Source organism: Pseudophryne corroboree, chromosome 3 (assembly GCF_028390025.1).
Source record: "Pseudophryne corroboree isolate aPseCor3 chromosome 3, aPseCor3.hap2, whole genome shotgun sequence".
NCBI classification, from domain to species: domain Eukaryota; kingdom Metazoa; phylum Chordata; class Amphibia; order Anura; family Myobatrachidae; genus Pseudophryne; species Pseudophryne corroboree.
The window spans coordinates 670754437-670770627 of record NC_086446.1 but is presented as its reverse complement, the minus strand read 5'-3'; positions in this window follow the sequence as shown (position 1 = coordinate 670770627).

Sequence of the window (16191 nt, the reverse complement as noted above, 5' to 3'; positions counted from 1 at the left end):
TTGTCCTGTATGCTCCCAACAAGGTTGGGTGTCCTGCTTCCAAGCAGACCATTGCACGCTGGATCTGTAACACGATTCAGAATGCTCATTCCACGGCTGGATTGCCGTTACCGGAATCGGTGAAGGCCCATTCTACTAGAAAGGTGGGCTCATCCTGGGCGGCTGCCCGGGGGGTCTCGGCATTGCAACTTTGCCGAGCAGCTACTTGGTCGGGGTCAATCACATTTGCAAAGTTCTACAAGTTTGACATCTTGGCCGATGAAGACCTTAAGTTTGGTCAATCGGTGCTGCAGAGTCATCCGCACTCTCCCGCCCGTTCGAGAGCTTTGGTATAACCCCATGGTTCTATGATGACCCCAGCATCCTCTAGGACGTATGAGAAAATAGGATTTTAATACCTACCGGTAAATCCTTTTCTCTTAGTCCCTAGAGGATGCTGGGCGCCCGTCCCAGTGCGTACTGTATCTGCAGTTATTAGTTGTGGTTACACACATGTTGTGTTACGTTATTGTCAGCATGTTGCTGCAGTTGTTCATGCCGTTGGCTTGTGTTCTGCTGAATGCCATGTTCTGCGGCATGCTTGAGGTGTGAGCTGGTATGACAAATGTACCTAGGCGTGTGCGCAGTGCGATCGCGGCACGTGCAGTCTTTTCATAATCGCTCTTGAAAAAACATTGGCATAGCCTACAAACAAGAATTAGGCCCTGTGTTCCTCAGAATGAAGATTTGATTGGGGCGGTCACCTGATGTGTCAGGCCATAATCCAGGAGAACCCCAAGATACTGCACATGTTTACTACAAGCGTAAATTCAGTTAGTTGGCTAAACTGTGGTCTTTACCTATAACAGTGAGCGTCTATCATGAAACTTAATCGCAGCCAACTGGCAATCCTCCACTCTAGTAATAGCAATTCAAAGATACTTGGATATGGAGGCTCATTCATGTGCGGTTGTTCTTGCTGCTGACGTTGCTATATTTCACCATATGCAATTGCAATTATATGCTAATATGGGCAGAAGGTAACCTGAGCATAGGGACATCCACTGCAGTCACACAAATTCCGTCCAACAGCTTAAAATTGCTGATATATATCAGTATCATCTTCGCAAATCGGGCCATGTCGGAGCAGCTTGAGTGCCTCTGTAGACACGCAGGTTGATTTGCTCTGCAGTAGCAAGTAAGATCGCAACTGCTAATTTATGCACGCCCAGAAAGCCGCATCAGAACAGCCATGACATGTCTGCTTTTACCAGACCACTCCCCATTCCCACTCCCAAAGGTTATCTTCCTGTTACTCTGAAACTCATTCTTCAGTGCGACCATAACCATGATTCCCTCGCTGTGCATGCGCACTGCGGCTCAGACGCATGTGCAGTAAGAAAACATTGACCGATGTGTGCACAATAGCCAGTTTGCGACCACACCTGATTGAGCCTCTTGGACAGGAGGAGACATGCTACAAAATGGTCATTTATAAAGCTTCAAGGTACGCGATGTGGATGGAACCAGAACAGTCAATATCTACAGACATTTTTCTAACGTCCCAGTGGATACTGGGGTTCTGTACTTTAGAACCATGGGGTATAGATCGGGTCCACTGGAGCCTGGAATTTTAAAACCTTTAGTGTGTGTATGTATGTGCTGGCTCCTCACCTCTAGGCCCTTCCTATCATACTCAGTTTAGAAAACTGAACCCAAGTAGCCGGGTGCATTTCTCTGGAGCTCCAGAGAGTATCCTTTATTTTTTTATTTTAGTTATTTTCAGGTAGCCCTGGTTGGCGGGTCCCCGGTGCAGTTGGTGGCAGGTTGCGCGGTGGTCAAGAGCTACGGTGCCCGCTGCGGACAACTGGCTCTCAGCCGTGCTCACTGTCAGGAAAGGCTTTGCGTGCACGATCAGATTTTTACTATGTATAACGGAGCCAGTATAAATAATTCATATCACAGGGACCGCGCGCCATTGCAAGGGGCGGGGCTTCCCGGAGTAGGGCAAGTGGCGGGAAGGCGCCATTTCCTCCTGCTGCGGATCAAGGCTGCATGTACGCTGCTCCTCCGGAGACCCATGTGGTTACAGACTTCTGTCCTGGTACCAGGGGGTCATAGCAAGGGGGGAGCTCTCCAGCGGCAGCGCCGCTGCACTTATATTAGATATACACTTACATTCACACATTGGGGCTGTGTTTGTGTGCTGGTCTCCGTTTCCTCAGCGTCACTCCAGGGGCTCTTTAGGGTCTGTGTGGAGGTGTTTTCAGTGAGCTGCGCTGTATTTTCACTTGTGTCAGTATGTCTGTGGACATGGTTATGTATGCTGCTTGTAACTCTACCCATTCATCAGCAGGGTCCCTCATGTGTGAACAATGCTCCTTATCTCCACAGGGGCACAGTTCACAGGCACCTGACTGGTTAGACAATTTTAAATGCATGATTCAGAATGTCAATTCAGAATTAGCTGCAGCTAAAAAGGAGAGACAGGTGTTGAAGCAGTCTGTTGATTCTATGGCCAAAGCAGCAGATACCAGGAAGGCTTCTCAGCCCCCTCTGTTGGTTTCACATAAATGCTCACTGCCACAGGTGCTCCAGTCTGATTATGATCAGCCTGATGTGGATGATGATGATATGGATGAGGACCGCTTTCTGTCCCCAGGGGTGGAGGCCCTCATTTTGCTGTTAGAGAGGTTCTTCACATCCCAGATCAGGAGTCAGAACTGGATGAGAGTTGTACTTTATTGTTAGACCAAAGACCTCCAACTTTTCCTGTGTCTAAAGAATTAAACTCCCTGGCTAGGAAAGCATGGTTAAACCCGGATAAGAAATTTAAAATTCCTCAGAGGTTTTTAACTACCTTTCCCCTCCCCGCGCCCCCCACAATAGTTTCTGTGTATGTATTTCCAGGGCAGTGGCCTGATTCTGTTATTGATGGTTTAGACTCTCTGCCCCGGGATAAGGTCATTACTCTGCTACAACACATACAGGATGCTGCTAATTTTATGAGCGAGGCTATAAAAGAATTGTGTAAGATAAATGGCCGCACTACTGCTATGGCTGTTTCGGCATGCAGAGCTTTATGGTTACGTCAATGGTCAGCAGACGCTGATTCCAAAAAGGGTGTAGAAAATCTTCCCTTAACAGGTGATGCCTTGTTTGGGGATGAATAAAATCAATGGATCTCCCAGGCAACGGCGGGTAAGTCTACCTATCTGCCGTTGGCAGCACCACCTGGTAGACGCCCTTACACAGGACTCTCCTTGCAGTCCTTTCGTGTGGTGAGGTTCAGGGGCCGGGGCGTCTCCACCACTCCGAGAGGATCTCATGGTAAGTCCCGTAAACCTGCAGCTGCTACCTCCCTAGACCAGACCACCGGATCCCCTGCTGCTAAGCCTTCTGCGTGACAGTTGGCCCCAGCAGCAAGGCAATTTTCAGGTGGGTGTTCGTCTTCAACACTTCACCAATGTGTGGGCAAAGTCCTGCCGGGATCCTTGGGGGAGGGACCTCATTTCCCAAGGATACCAGCTGGAATTTTAAATCGGGCTTACCAGTTTTGCCCGCAGCAAAAGTTACCTTGCAAGAGGCCATTCAAAAACTTTTGTGGACAGGGGGGTGGTTCCTGTACCTCCTCCGTTACACAACAGGGGTTTTACTCCAGTCTTTTTGTTGGCCCAAAATCAGATGGTTCGGTGTGACCCATCTTAAACCTGAAATCTCTAAACCCGTATCTGCAGGTGTTCAAAATCAAGATGGAATCCCTGCGGGCAGTGGTGTCCGGTCTGGATGAAGGGGAATCCCTGGTATCCCTAGATGTCAAGAATGCTTACCTACACATTCCCATTTGGCCCCCTCATCAGGCTTACCTCAGGTTTGTCATCTTGGATGACCATTTCCAGATTCAGACCTTGCCCTTTGACTTGTCCACAGCTCCAAGGGTATTCACCAAAGTCATGGCGGAGATGATGCTGCAACTGCGCATGATGGGAGTCAACATAGTCCCCTACTTGGATGATCTCCTGATAAAGGCTATGTCCAGGGAATGTCTATCTGACGACTCGCCTGCTTACGGATCATGGGTGGATTCTAAACTTCCACAAATCTCACCTGGAACCGACCTAACATCTTCAGTTCCTGGGAATGATACTGGATACAGTGTCTCAAAAGGTGTTTTCCTGGTGGACAAGGCCTTGGCTATCCAGGCTATGGTCCGATCAGTGCTCCGTCCTGAAAAGGTGTCCATTCATCTTTGCATATGCTTGCTGGGCAGGATGGTTGCTGCTTATGAGGCAATCCAATATGGCAGGTTTCATGCCCGGCCATTTCAGCTGGATCTGCTGGCCAAATGGTCGGGGTCTCACCTTCACATGCATCAGGAAGTGATCTTATCTCCGAAAGCCCGGATTTCTCTATTATGGTTGCTGCAAGTTCCTCACCTGACCGAAGGCAGAAATTTCAATATCCACTCGTGTATTCTACTCACAACGGATACCAGCCTCCAGGGTTGGGGGGCTGTGACCCAAGGGGCCCTGTTCCCGGGGATATGGTCAGTTCAGGAATCAGGTCTGCCAATAAACATCCTGGAACTCGGGGCAATTTACAATGCTCTTCTGCAAGCTTCCCATCTCCTGAGGGATTGGCCGATCCAGGTTCAATCGGACAACGACACGGCGGTGGGGTACATAAACTGACAGGGGGGGACAAGAAGCAGAGCAGCGATGCGAGAAGTGTCAAAAATTCTCCCCTGTACGGAGGCCAACACAAGGGCCATCTCAGCCATATTCATTCAAGGAGTGGACAACTGGGAAGCGGACTTCCTCAGCAGACACAACCTCCATCCGGGGGAATGGGGCCTACATCCCCTGGTGTTTCAACAGCTAATTCACCGGTGGGGCTGTCCGCAAATAGATCTGATGGCTACTCGTCTCAACAAGAAGCTATGCCGTTACTGTTCCAAAACAAGGGATCCGCAGGCTGTAGCAGTGGATGCGCTGATGACACCATGTACGTACCAGTTTGTGTACCTGTTCCCTCCTCTACTGCTAATCCCAAGAGTTCTAAAAAGTCTAAGAAGGGAAAGCGTTAAAGCAGTTCCAATTGCCCCGGATTGACCTCGATGGGCGTGGTACTCGGACCTCCTGACCATGGCTCTGGAGGATCCCTGGCCTCTATCGCCCCGAATGGATCTTCTTCAACAAGGTTCGTTCATCTATCCAGATTTACAGCGGCTACGTTTGACGGCTTGGAAGTTGAGAGGGAGATTCTAGAAAGAAAAGGTTTTCCCTACCGGGTTATGTTCACCATGGTCCAAGCCAGGAAGATGGTGATGTCAAAACATTATCATCGTATCTGGAAGGATTATGTTTCCTGGTGTGAAAGTAGAAAGGTGTCTCCCGTGGAATTTAGAATTGGTCGTTTTCTACTTTTCCTCCAAGCGGGAGTGGATATGGGCCTACGTTTAGGCTCCATCAAAGTCCAAATTTCAGCGCTCTCTATTTTCTTCCAGAAACAACTTGCCATGCTGCCGGCAGTACAAACTTTTCTAAAAGGAGTTCTTCATATACAACCGCCCTTTGTACCTCCCACGGCACCCTTTCATAGGGTGGAGTTAAAATTTCTCACCTGAGAAACGGTGATGTTATTGGTTTTGGCTTCTGCAAGACGTGTCTCTGAATTGGGGGCCTTGTCCTGTAAGATCCCTTATTTGATTTTTCATGAAGACAGGGCGGACCTCAGGACCCGTCCTCAACTTTTACCAAAGGTGGTTTCAGCTTTTCATTTCAATCAACCCATTGTGGTACCGGTGTTGTCTGACGATTCCATTGGGCCAGAGTCCTTAGATGTGGTGAGGGCTCTGAGTATTTATGTAAAGAGGATGGCTCATCATCGTAAATCTGGTTCGCTGTTTGTCCTTTATGATGCCACCAAGATTGGTCGTCCGGCTTCCAACCAATCCATTGCTCGTTGGCTCAGGTTGACCATTCAACAGGCCTATACTTCGGCGGCTCTGTCTTTGCCGACATCTATTCAGGCCCACTCAACGAGGTCTGTGGGCTCTTCCTGGGTGGCTGCCCGGGGTGTCTTGACCTTACAGTTGTGCCGAGCTGCTACTTGGTCTGGTTCAAACACTTTTGTGAAATTTTATCGGTTCGACACCTTGGCCAAGGAGGACCTTCAGTTTGGTCAGGCAGTGTTACAGGGGTCTCAGCACTCTTCCACCCGTTTGGGAGCTTTGGGACTTCCCCATGGTACTAAAGTACAAGACCCCAGTATCCACTAGGGCGTAAGAGAAAATAGGAATTTGATACCTACCGGTAATTCCTTTTCTCGTAGTCCATAGTGGATACTGGGCGCCCGCCTCAGTGCTCAGATTCCTGCTTACCTAAGTATTTGGTTGGCCGCGGTTGCGGTCCCGTTATGTTGTTGGGATAGCTGTGCTATCCTGGTTGGGTTGGTGTTGTTCTGGTTAGCGCCCTCCTTTTGGTTATGGTTGTGTGTTGGCTTGTTGCCTCACCACTGTTGTCTTTATTCCTTCTCTCATGGTATGTCTGTCTCCTCTGGCACAGTTTTCCTAGACTGGGTCTGGTAGGAGGGGCATAGAGGGGAGGGGCCAGCACACACATACACACACTAAAGGTTTTAAAGTGTCAGGTTCCAGTGGACCCGATCTATACCCCATGGTACTAAAGTACAGTTCCCCAGTATCCACTATGGACTACGAGAAAAAGAATTACCGGTAGGTATCAAATTCCTATTTTTGCAAAGTCTCTAGATATAAAGCAAGGGATCTGTCTTAAATTAAAGATAAATCATTCAGGATATCCTTTCTATTTCTGACATTTGAGGAAGGTGATCCTTTGGTATGCAGTTGAGTTGCCAGCAGTCAGGATCCCAGCGGTAAGGATACCGACGCTGGGATCCCGACTGCTGAGAATGCCGACAGACGGACTCCCAGCTAACGGGCTATTCCCAATCGAGGGTGTCCATGACACTCATAGAGTGGGAACAGAATCTGTGGTGAGCCGCCGAGCCTGCAAGGGGACTCTTTGCACTCGCCCCGCTGTCAGCATACTGACGATTGGGATGCAGTTGTCGGTATACTGATGACCAGCATCCCGATCGTCTGTAAATCTTACTGATCCCAATCCTTCCAGTTCTTACCTAGGTATCAATATGTGGCCATACGTACGAAATAGACCGATTTGATCTTGAAAGCTTACACTCCGAAATAGGTGGACCAACCAGGGCAGAAAACAGTAAAGATTACGTTAGGGCAATTCTATAATGTGTGCATAATTACCAATTCAACCATATCCTTGATCACAATAGAGATGTGAGCATGAACATGTCAACATTTAGGCACTCGTCAGGGGCAAGATGCTTTTAGGGTTCCCATTTCTTGGTATCTTGACACCTTTCTCTAACCCCCAAGATACTCTGCAGTATAGCGAGATGTAAGGGGGAATACCGTTGAGGATGAAGGGTGCAAATTGCCATGCCTCTGAAACACCGGCAATGGCAGCCTGACTCGTACCCTGATTCGCTCAAAAGTGCTCATTACCGTTTGGAGTAGCAAACAGTTTTGAGCGAAATGCCACTACCATAAAATGCGGCGGCTGCCGTGTATATTTGGCTTGACAATTCTGTTCATCCTCAGTTGAATTCCCCCCATTGTGAGGAAACCGTTCCTCTAGCCAAAGAGCTGTATTATAGTTACGCACCTATTCTCCAACTGCATTGACTGATTGGGTATAGCTAAAAAAAATATATATATATTAATGAAAGAAAAATAGGTTGTGTGCTTTATACAATGGAGATGGCCGTTTGTGTCACCATGTAAGGGACAATCACCACTATTTATGTAGGGCACAACATTGGGGGTGATTCAGACCTGATCACTGCTGTTTGTTTTCGCACAGCGGGCGATCAGGTCATAACTGCGTATGCACCACAATGCGCACGTGCATCAGACTACAACAACAGGCATCGCCGGTCAGCGACAGGATTGTGCGAAAATTCCGATCGCATGGGCGTTCGCAAGGTGATTGACAGGAAGAGGCCATCTGTGGGTGGTAACTGACCGTTTACTGGGACTGTCCGAAAAAACGTAGGCGTGCCCAAGCGTTTTCAGGGAGGGTGTCTGACATCAGCTCTGGCCCCAATCAGCCTCTTCTGATCGCACTGGAGGAGTAAGTCCTGGGCTGCACAGAGACTGCACACAATGGATTTTTGCAGCTCAGCGTACACATGGGATCGCACACTTGCACGGCGAATATACACTTCCCCTGTAGGCGGTGACTATCTGAACGCAGGACAGCAAAGTTAGCAGCCCAGCAATCAGGTCTGAATGACCCCCATTGTTTGTGCCAAGTGCTAATTTTGTTAAACCTGGCCTTGGCTGGTAGATATCCTGCATAATATGACTAATTTTCCATAAGAAATCGCATTAAGAAATGAAACCGTTTAATGACATGCTTTTGATTGATATTGGTTGGATAATGTATATACACTAGGTATTCATCTTTAACTGTAAGGATTAAGAGCAGATGACAATAGGGATATGCTAGTGAGGCATACTACTTCTAAAACTGAAGAGAGAGAGATTACTAGTGATAGATGCAGTTATAAGACAATAAACCTTGTCTGATCCCCAGCTAGAAATTTATTGTCACACATTATATAAAATACTTGACTAAAGGAAAGCAGAAAACAGTCGCTTCTTAGGCCACTTTGCTTCTATTTGTTTGCACAGTATTCCAGGACTTACTAGATCAAAACAATCGTGTTGCAATTCTTCAGTCTTGATTAATTTGAGTTCTTGTTAAAAATGTTCTACATTCCTGTACACTACTAAAAAGAGGATTTTCCATTTGATGACGTGTAGCAACACAACACAGCAATACTGGCATGAAATTGTGTAGCCCTTTATTCATGATTCAGAAGTCTTAAAAGTCACAGGTTGATTCCGAGTTGGTCGGATCTCTGCATGGACGCAAATGATAAGTTTTTGCATATAGCAAAGGTAAATGTACGCACTTTAGGTATATGTCCATCATACGGAACTCAGCCGGATCTGTCTTTCTATGAAATTGGGTATTATAGGTGTCGACAGTGTGAGCGCATGAAACTGTCTTGTCTTGTGGGCGTGTATGATGGGGTGTGTACACACGGTGAGATCCTTGCTATGTCCTATTTTTACTTGCGATTTCCCTTGAACTCCCCGGAGGCCAGATAGGACAGATTTTGACTAACTTTTCTTGAGATCTGTACTATGTGTGCTTACGATTTTGGCTTATGTGAGATTTTGGCTTATGTGAGAAGTCATTGACATGTGAGAAGAACTAGATAGTACACCGATCTAGCAAGGATTGACTTGCCTGCACAGTCTATCTTTTCTTGCGATGCCGACCTGGCGGGACCGCGCATCGGGATCGCAAGGTGACTTTCACCTTGCGATCTGCACTAACTTTTCTTACGATTTTGACTATATAGTCAAAATCTTAAGAAAAAATCTCACCGTGTGTACACACCTGTGTACACACGGTGAGATCCTTGCTATGTTCGATTTTTACTTGCGATTTCCCTTGAACTCCCTGGAGCCCAGATAGCACAGATTTTGATTAACTTTTCTTGAGATCTGTACTATGTGTGCTTACGATTTTGGCTTATGTGAGATTTTGGCTTATGTGAGATGTCACTGACATATGAGATGAACTAGATAGTACACCGATCTAGCAAGGATTGACTTGCCTGCACAGTCTATCTTTTCTTGCGATGCTGACCTGGCGGGGCCGCGCATCGGGATCGCAAGGTGACTTTCACCTTGCGATCTGCACTAACTTTTCTTGCGATTTTGACTATATAGTCAAAATCTCAAGAAAAAATCTCACCGTGTGTACACACCTTAAAGCTTGGTGCTATTCTGAGTTGCGCATACTGGGAAAAGGGCCGCCAAAAGCTGTGCAGAGCCCAGGTACTGGTAGGGGGCATGGGCAATGCAGGGAGGTGTGGCCAGCCCCCCTCCTTAGGCACTGTAAAAAATCTTAGTGTTTGTGCAGCAGCAAAGCAGGTGTGCGCTGCATGGGGGGGGGGGGGGGCACCGGCGTGAGGACTGATAGCCACAGGTGTGTGCGATCACTCACACTCCACCTGCACATCACACAGGGGGAGAGAGAAGCGACTGCTTCTGCAGCAGCCTCTCTCCCCAGCGCAGCACATAACAGTAGCAGTCACTCCTCTCTTGCTCCAACAGGCCCGAGTAAAGAGTACCCGCTCCCCCCTCCCCTCTGTGCCACTGACTGGGAAGGGAAGCCTGTTTCTGGCAGAGAGGGGCTGGTGCAAGTGCCCGCTACAACAGTATAATCAATGGCCGGCACAGGTTTCCCCTCGCAGATGCACAAATATCTGCATTAGTACTATGGATTTTCGCATTAGCATAAGGTAGTAAATCTGTCTCTCATGACTGCCTGCACCTGCAGCCACTTTGTGTGCTACTCAGAATCATCCCCACAATGAGTATATGCTGTTTATTTTTTAAATTCTTATGACATTGTATTTTGTACATGCCATTTTAGTACTCACTTGCCTGCCAATATTTGTTTTATATTATATTATTTAAATTATAAAATATGCCACCCTTTGTTTTCTTTTGTTATTTAAAAATGTTTCAGGTTTTTTTTTCAGCAAATGTATTATTATTTATTTTTAATGTCTCACTTTTTGATTCCTTTGCGTTGTCGTTCTCAACTACCGAGGGTTTTGCTCGTCAGTGCCTGAGGATTAATGTTACAGTTCGGTAAGATGGAATACTGTATGTCAAGCATGAACCATATGCCTTTTGTGTTAATCATGCTGTAAATTTTAGTGTTGCAAAAAAACCCACTAAAAATAACGATAAAGTAAAATAATAATGATTGTCTGATATTGACTTGGACAAGCAAAAGCTACCCTGTTGTGTTTTATGGAACGTTTGGAGGGTATTCATATTGTAATTTAGGACTGTATGAGATGACAGAAGTATCACACAAGGACATGTATATCATGACAAAGGAATGTAGACAATAAAACACAAATTCCAATGGTTGTAATATATCTTGAGGGAATGCATACTTTACGTTTATTTTTTTGTCTATTTTTGTTCAGGGAGTAGTTTATTAAAAATCTGGATTTTGTAAATGTTATTTTGAAACCTGGGGAAAAATATGGAAAATGTTGCTGTCAATTTGTTGGTAAAGCGATTAGTAGAGTTGATTTAATTACGAGGTGGGTAGTAATTCTGCAGTACTGGACACTACACTAAATGACTATGTATTACAGCGCTTATATAAAGTTTCATGTACCTCCTAAAAGGACAGGTCAAACTAATAAATATAAACAATGAAAGTTAGATTATTGTCACCATCTAAATCAGAATGGTCTCTTAACGGAATACATACAGTTTTCCGGCGGACAGGATACCGGCTGTCCATATCCCGACAGCGGCATCCCACCCACCAGAATACCAGCAGCGGGAAAAGCGCAAAGTCCCCTTGCGGGCTCGCTGCGCTCGCCACGGGATCTATTCCCACTCTGTGGGAATAGTCCCGTTTTGATGGGATTCCAGAGGCAGGATTCCGGCATCTATATCCTGACAGCCGGGGTCCCGACAGCTGCCTATTTGAACGGATCCCCTCTTAACCAGCCTCTGTTTACTCATATTGGTCTTTAGTTGGGTTCCTAACACATGATGTCAGAGCGTCACACTCTAATGCAGTGGTTCCCAAACTGTGTGCTCTGGCACCCTGGTGTTCCTTGAGGCAATTTCCCCTGGGTTGGTGGTCCAGGACCTGTTAAAATGATTTAAGGCAGCGGTGGCCAACCTGTGGCTCTTGAGCCACATGTGGCTCTTTCTTTCTTCAAATGTGGCTCCTAACACACAAAGTCACATGACCACAACAGATCCGGTAACCCCTGCTCTCCAGAAAAACACGCAGCAGCACTACGGGGACTTAGAACTGAGGGAGTCAGATACTAGAGATGAAACACCCACCAGCAAACAGAGGACACATAAGGGGCTGCTGCAATGGCATGAATTGGGGGAAGCTGAAGTGATACATGAGGGTGCTGGTTGGAGCGACACATGGGTAAGCTGAAGTGTATTATGTGAATCTGGCTTTTTCAATGTATTTTATACCAGGGGCGTGTCCTAGCAGGCACAAGGTCACACTCCATTTTTGCATGTGCGCCTTCGGCTCTTTGACGTACCTAACACATTTTTTTTGGCTCTTTGTCTCTGACTGGTTGGCCACCCCTGATTTAAGGTCAATGTAATAGGCAAAACCAATGCTTGTGGCTTCCAATCATAGAGTATGTGGATAAATAAATTCTTACACTCTAGGGCACCGTGACTCAAAATGTTTGGGAACCACTACTTTAGTGTATACGCTGATTTAACAGCAACTATGACCAATCTACTTTGGTAATTATACACTACTAAATAGCAAAGATGGGTTAAGCCTTACAACACTTTCAGATGGGGTTAATTTTAAATAATCCAGTGTGTTCCCTAAAGATGCAAACTGTGCAAAATCAATGGATTAGAATAGATTAGACCTTTGTGTATTTATCCGAGCCGTAACTAGACTTTTTGGTGCTCTGGGCCAGAAAGAGCATCGGCACCCCCCCCCCCCCTCCCCCCCTTCCCCAACTGATCTGGGACCACTGGGCAAGACTGGTTGGGGTGGAGAGAATGAAGTTAGCTGGTCCTATGACACACTGCGGCCGCAAGGAGAATGGTCGTGCACTGCGCATCTGGTGTGCAGACCAAATGGACGCGGCTGCTGCGTACAGATGTGTGGCTGCGTCCATCTCTGAATCACTTCCTCAGATGATGGATGTATACTCTGCAGGTGGAGAGTGGTAATACACAGAGATAATGGATATGCACTCTGCTGGCTGTGAATTATATTGCACACAGGTAATGGATGTGCACACTACAAACTGTGAGTGAAATGCACGCAGATACTGGATATGGGAATGATTAGCAAGCTGGACCTACTGTACAAAGGGCAGAATTGGTTAACTGCACAGGATTTGCAAGCTTAGCAGTGTGGAAGCTGCACATCATTGCTAGCAGACACACACTAGTAGACGCTGTAGCTGGAACAGGAACTGATGAATTCAGAACTTGAGCATGCACCAGACAGCAGATACAACAATCGGAGCTGCTGAAAGTGGTACAAGCTGTACAGGCTAAGTGAGGGGTTCAAATAAGACACTACGATCAGTCATTGGTGCCTCTGGTCATGTGGAAGCTGGTCCCTCTGTATTAGAAGAATTTGGAGTCAGCTGATCAATCCAACATGAAGGCGCCCATGCAACATGGAAGCCAAGGTGCTAGAATGTACTTTTGCATGTTTGTGTGATCTGCTGTTGTATCTGAACAAGTTGTCATATTGAGTTTTCCTATACTAACAAGGTCAGCAGTTGTATCAGATCAGATATTTGTAGACTGCTTATTGGATTGGGAAGCAGTTGGCTTCCCAACAGATGGGATCCCTGCGGTCAATATACCAATGGCGGGATCCCGAGGGAGGATGTGATGGCGGCGGCAACATACCGACACCGCTCAGGAAGCTGGCATCACATTACCGACAGCCGACATCCCAAATGTCTTCACAGCGGGACGTGCTGGCGTCCTGCCGCGTGGGGGGGGGGTGTTAGGTTTAGGCAGGAGAAGGGAGGTTAGCGTTAGGGATTGATGATGGGAAGGTTAGGGACTGGGGAGGGTTAGGTTTAGGCACTAAGAGGGGGAGGTTAGGGGGAGGCATGAAGCGAGAGGGTTAGGTTTAGGCAGCGGAGAAGGGAGTGTTAGGGTTAGGCACCTAGCGTGGTGGGTTAGGCACCACAGGGGAGAGTTAGGGTTAGGCACACGCAAGGGAGATTTAGGGGAGGGTAAGGGTTAGGGACCTCAATGTTGGGCTGTCAGGATTCTGATGGATGGGATTCCGCTGTCGGTATACTGACATCCGGCATCCCATACATCGGCAAATTATACTGATCCCATTGGATTCACTGTTAAGGGACTTCCATCTATTTGCAGGGCAAACCATTGGCTATCATTTTAAAGTAATGGAATTTCTGGCAAACCTTACCTTGAAAAGTGTTTCACCAAAATTTGGAGTAGCTGTCAGCCAGCCTGAGTGAAATCATACACCTGAAATAAGTAATGTGTTCATACTTACCTAAATATTTCCATTGTGTTTTTTTCTATTCTTTATAGAAAGCCGGCAAACCACTAAAGTAATTGTCAGCGGTCAATGTTTTCAGTCTGCGCACTGCATATGCGTCCCGATTGTAACCGCTAGGCGACACAGAATAAATTTGAGTGAGCAGTCCTGGGTGGTTACAGGTGACTAGCTAGATGCAGGCATGTCGCAGCTAGTGACTGCATCCAAAGACCCAGTTGCAATGACACTGGCGGCTGTGTTCCAACGGACATTCCAAGGAACCGCTGCTCCAGTGTTCTATGTTGCAACACATGTGCTGCAGCATTAGCAAAAAAGATGTAGTCGCGACTGGATTAGCATCCTCTTCTGAATCAACCCCGAATGTACCAGTGGCAGGTACCAGAAATGTTCATTTGAAACTGCCGATTGGATTTACATATAGGGCTGGACCAATCAATAAACTTTTTTCTTATCCTACATCATATCCTAGCTGTACACACTTCTAAAATAGATATATAGGTGATTTTTATTGTGCTTAATCCAAAATGTAAATGACTTAAAAAACCACAATGCGATTGATTTTATGTGATTATTCTCAAAATTAAATTCCAAAAACTTATGGCATTAAACTCTGGATGAGATGAATCACCTAAAGATCATGCAAAGCATCACATTTCAGCATTATGTTATTGAACACAATGTTAAATTGTTTGTATAGCTGAGTACATAGAAAACAGTGAGTAACCAATAGAGCTCATTGGTTCAACTACACAAACAATTGTTATTCGTTTAGCAGTGATTGCCCATTTTGCAGTATGTGTAGTGTGACAATTACCTCTGATCAGAATGTATTTGTGTTGCAATTAGTCATGTCTATTGACTTTAAGGAGATGATCAATTAATTGTATAACAATTAGTCACATCCATAATAGCAGATTGGTAATTTACTAATTTACATTTTTTAGGTAATTTAGGACTTGATATGCTCTTTTGACTTGTGTAATGAGTAGCACGGTGTTATTTTAAGAGATTAGTCTCGGGAGATTTAATCACATATACTAAAAATTGCTCATTAATGTATTGTGCACACAAAATTGGCCGTGTAAAAGAACCGTGGCGTGTTTATACCTGTTTGAGAATGTTGAGAGCAAATACATAAAACATTGCCTTTAAAAATATAACCTGTAACGAAAACTCGGGTTAAGACTAGACTATGGGGTCAATTCATGAAAGCGCTCACATCATGGAACTCGCATGCATCTCAGCAAAACATGCGCCCACAAAATGTGGCATTATATTACAAATGCTAATTTGGTGAGTTATGCAGTGTGGTCATGTGACAAAATATTACTTGCTAGAAATGCTTGAAAAAGTAAGGAAATCATCCTGGGCCCCAAAAAGGTGGTGACTAGGAAGGACAGTATGCAAGGCTATTATTTTTCCATAAGGAAAGTATTGAAGGATCTTAAGAGGTGTAAAATGGCTGATTCTTGCATTATTTTTATAATTAATGGTGGAAAAATTATATCCAGCAGTGTTTTTTTTTTAAAGTCCTCACAGTATTCTTGGGTACAGAAAATTTTATGCAAAGTTATTTTTCATTGTATAAGTTTGTAAAATGTCTGCAAGTTCTAAAACCTTTTTCCCATCAGTACAACGCCTCCACATACCTGTCCAACGTCATTTAACAGAAACAATACAGAAACCAGTGCTGACTGTGTGGATATAAATAATCTGGACGGTTTGTAAAATTAAAAAATAAGCAATTTATTTACCAATGAACATTCAAAAAAATATATATAAAAGGGTATGCATATGGATAAAAGCTAGTAAAATGTAAACAATGCCATAGACTTAAATTTATGCTAAGTTATTTTTCATTGTATAAGATTCTAAAATATTTTTCTCATCAGTACAATGCCTCCACATACCTGTACAACGTCAATGAGCCTTTTTTTTTGTGTGTGTGAAATTCACGTGAAAACTGACATGTCATAAAAAGAGT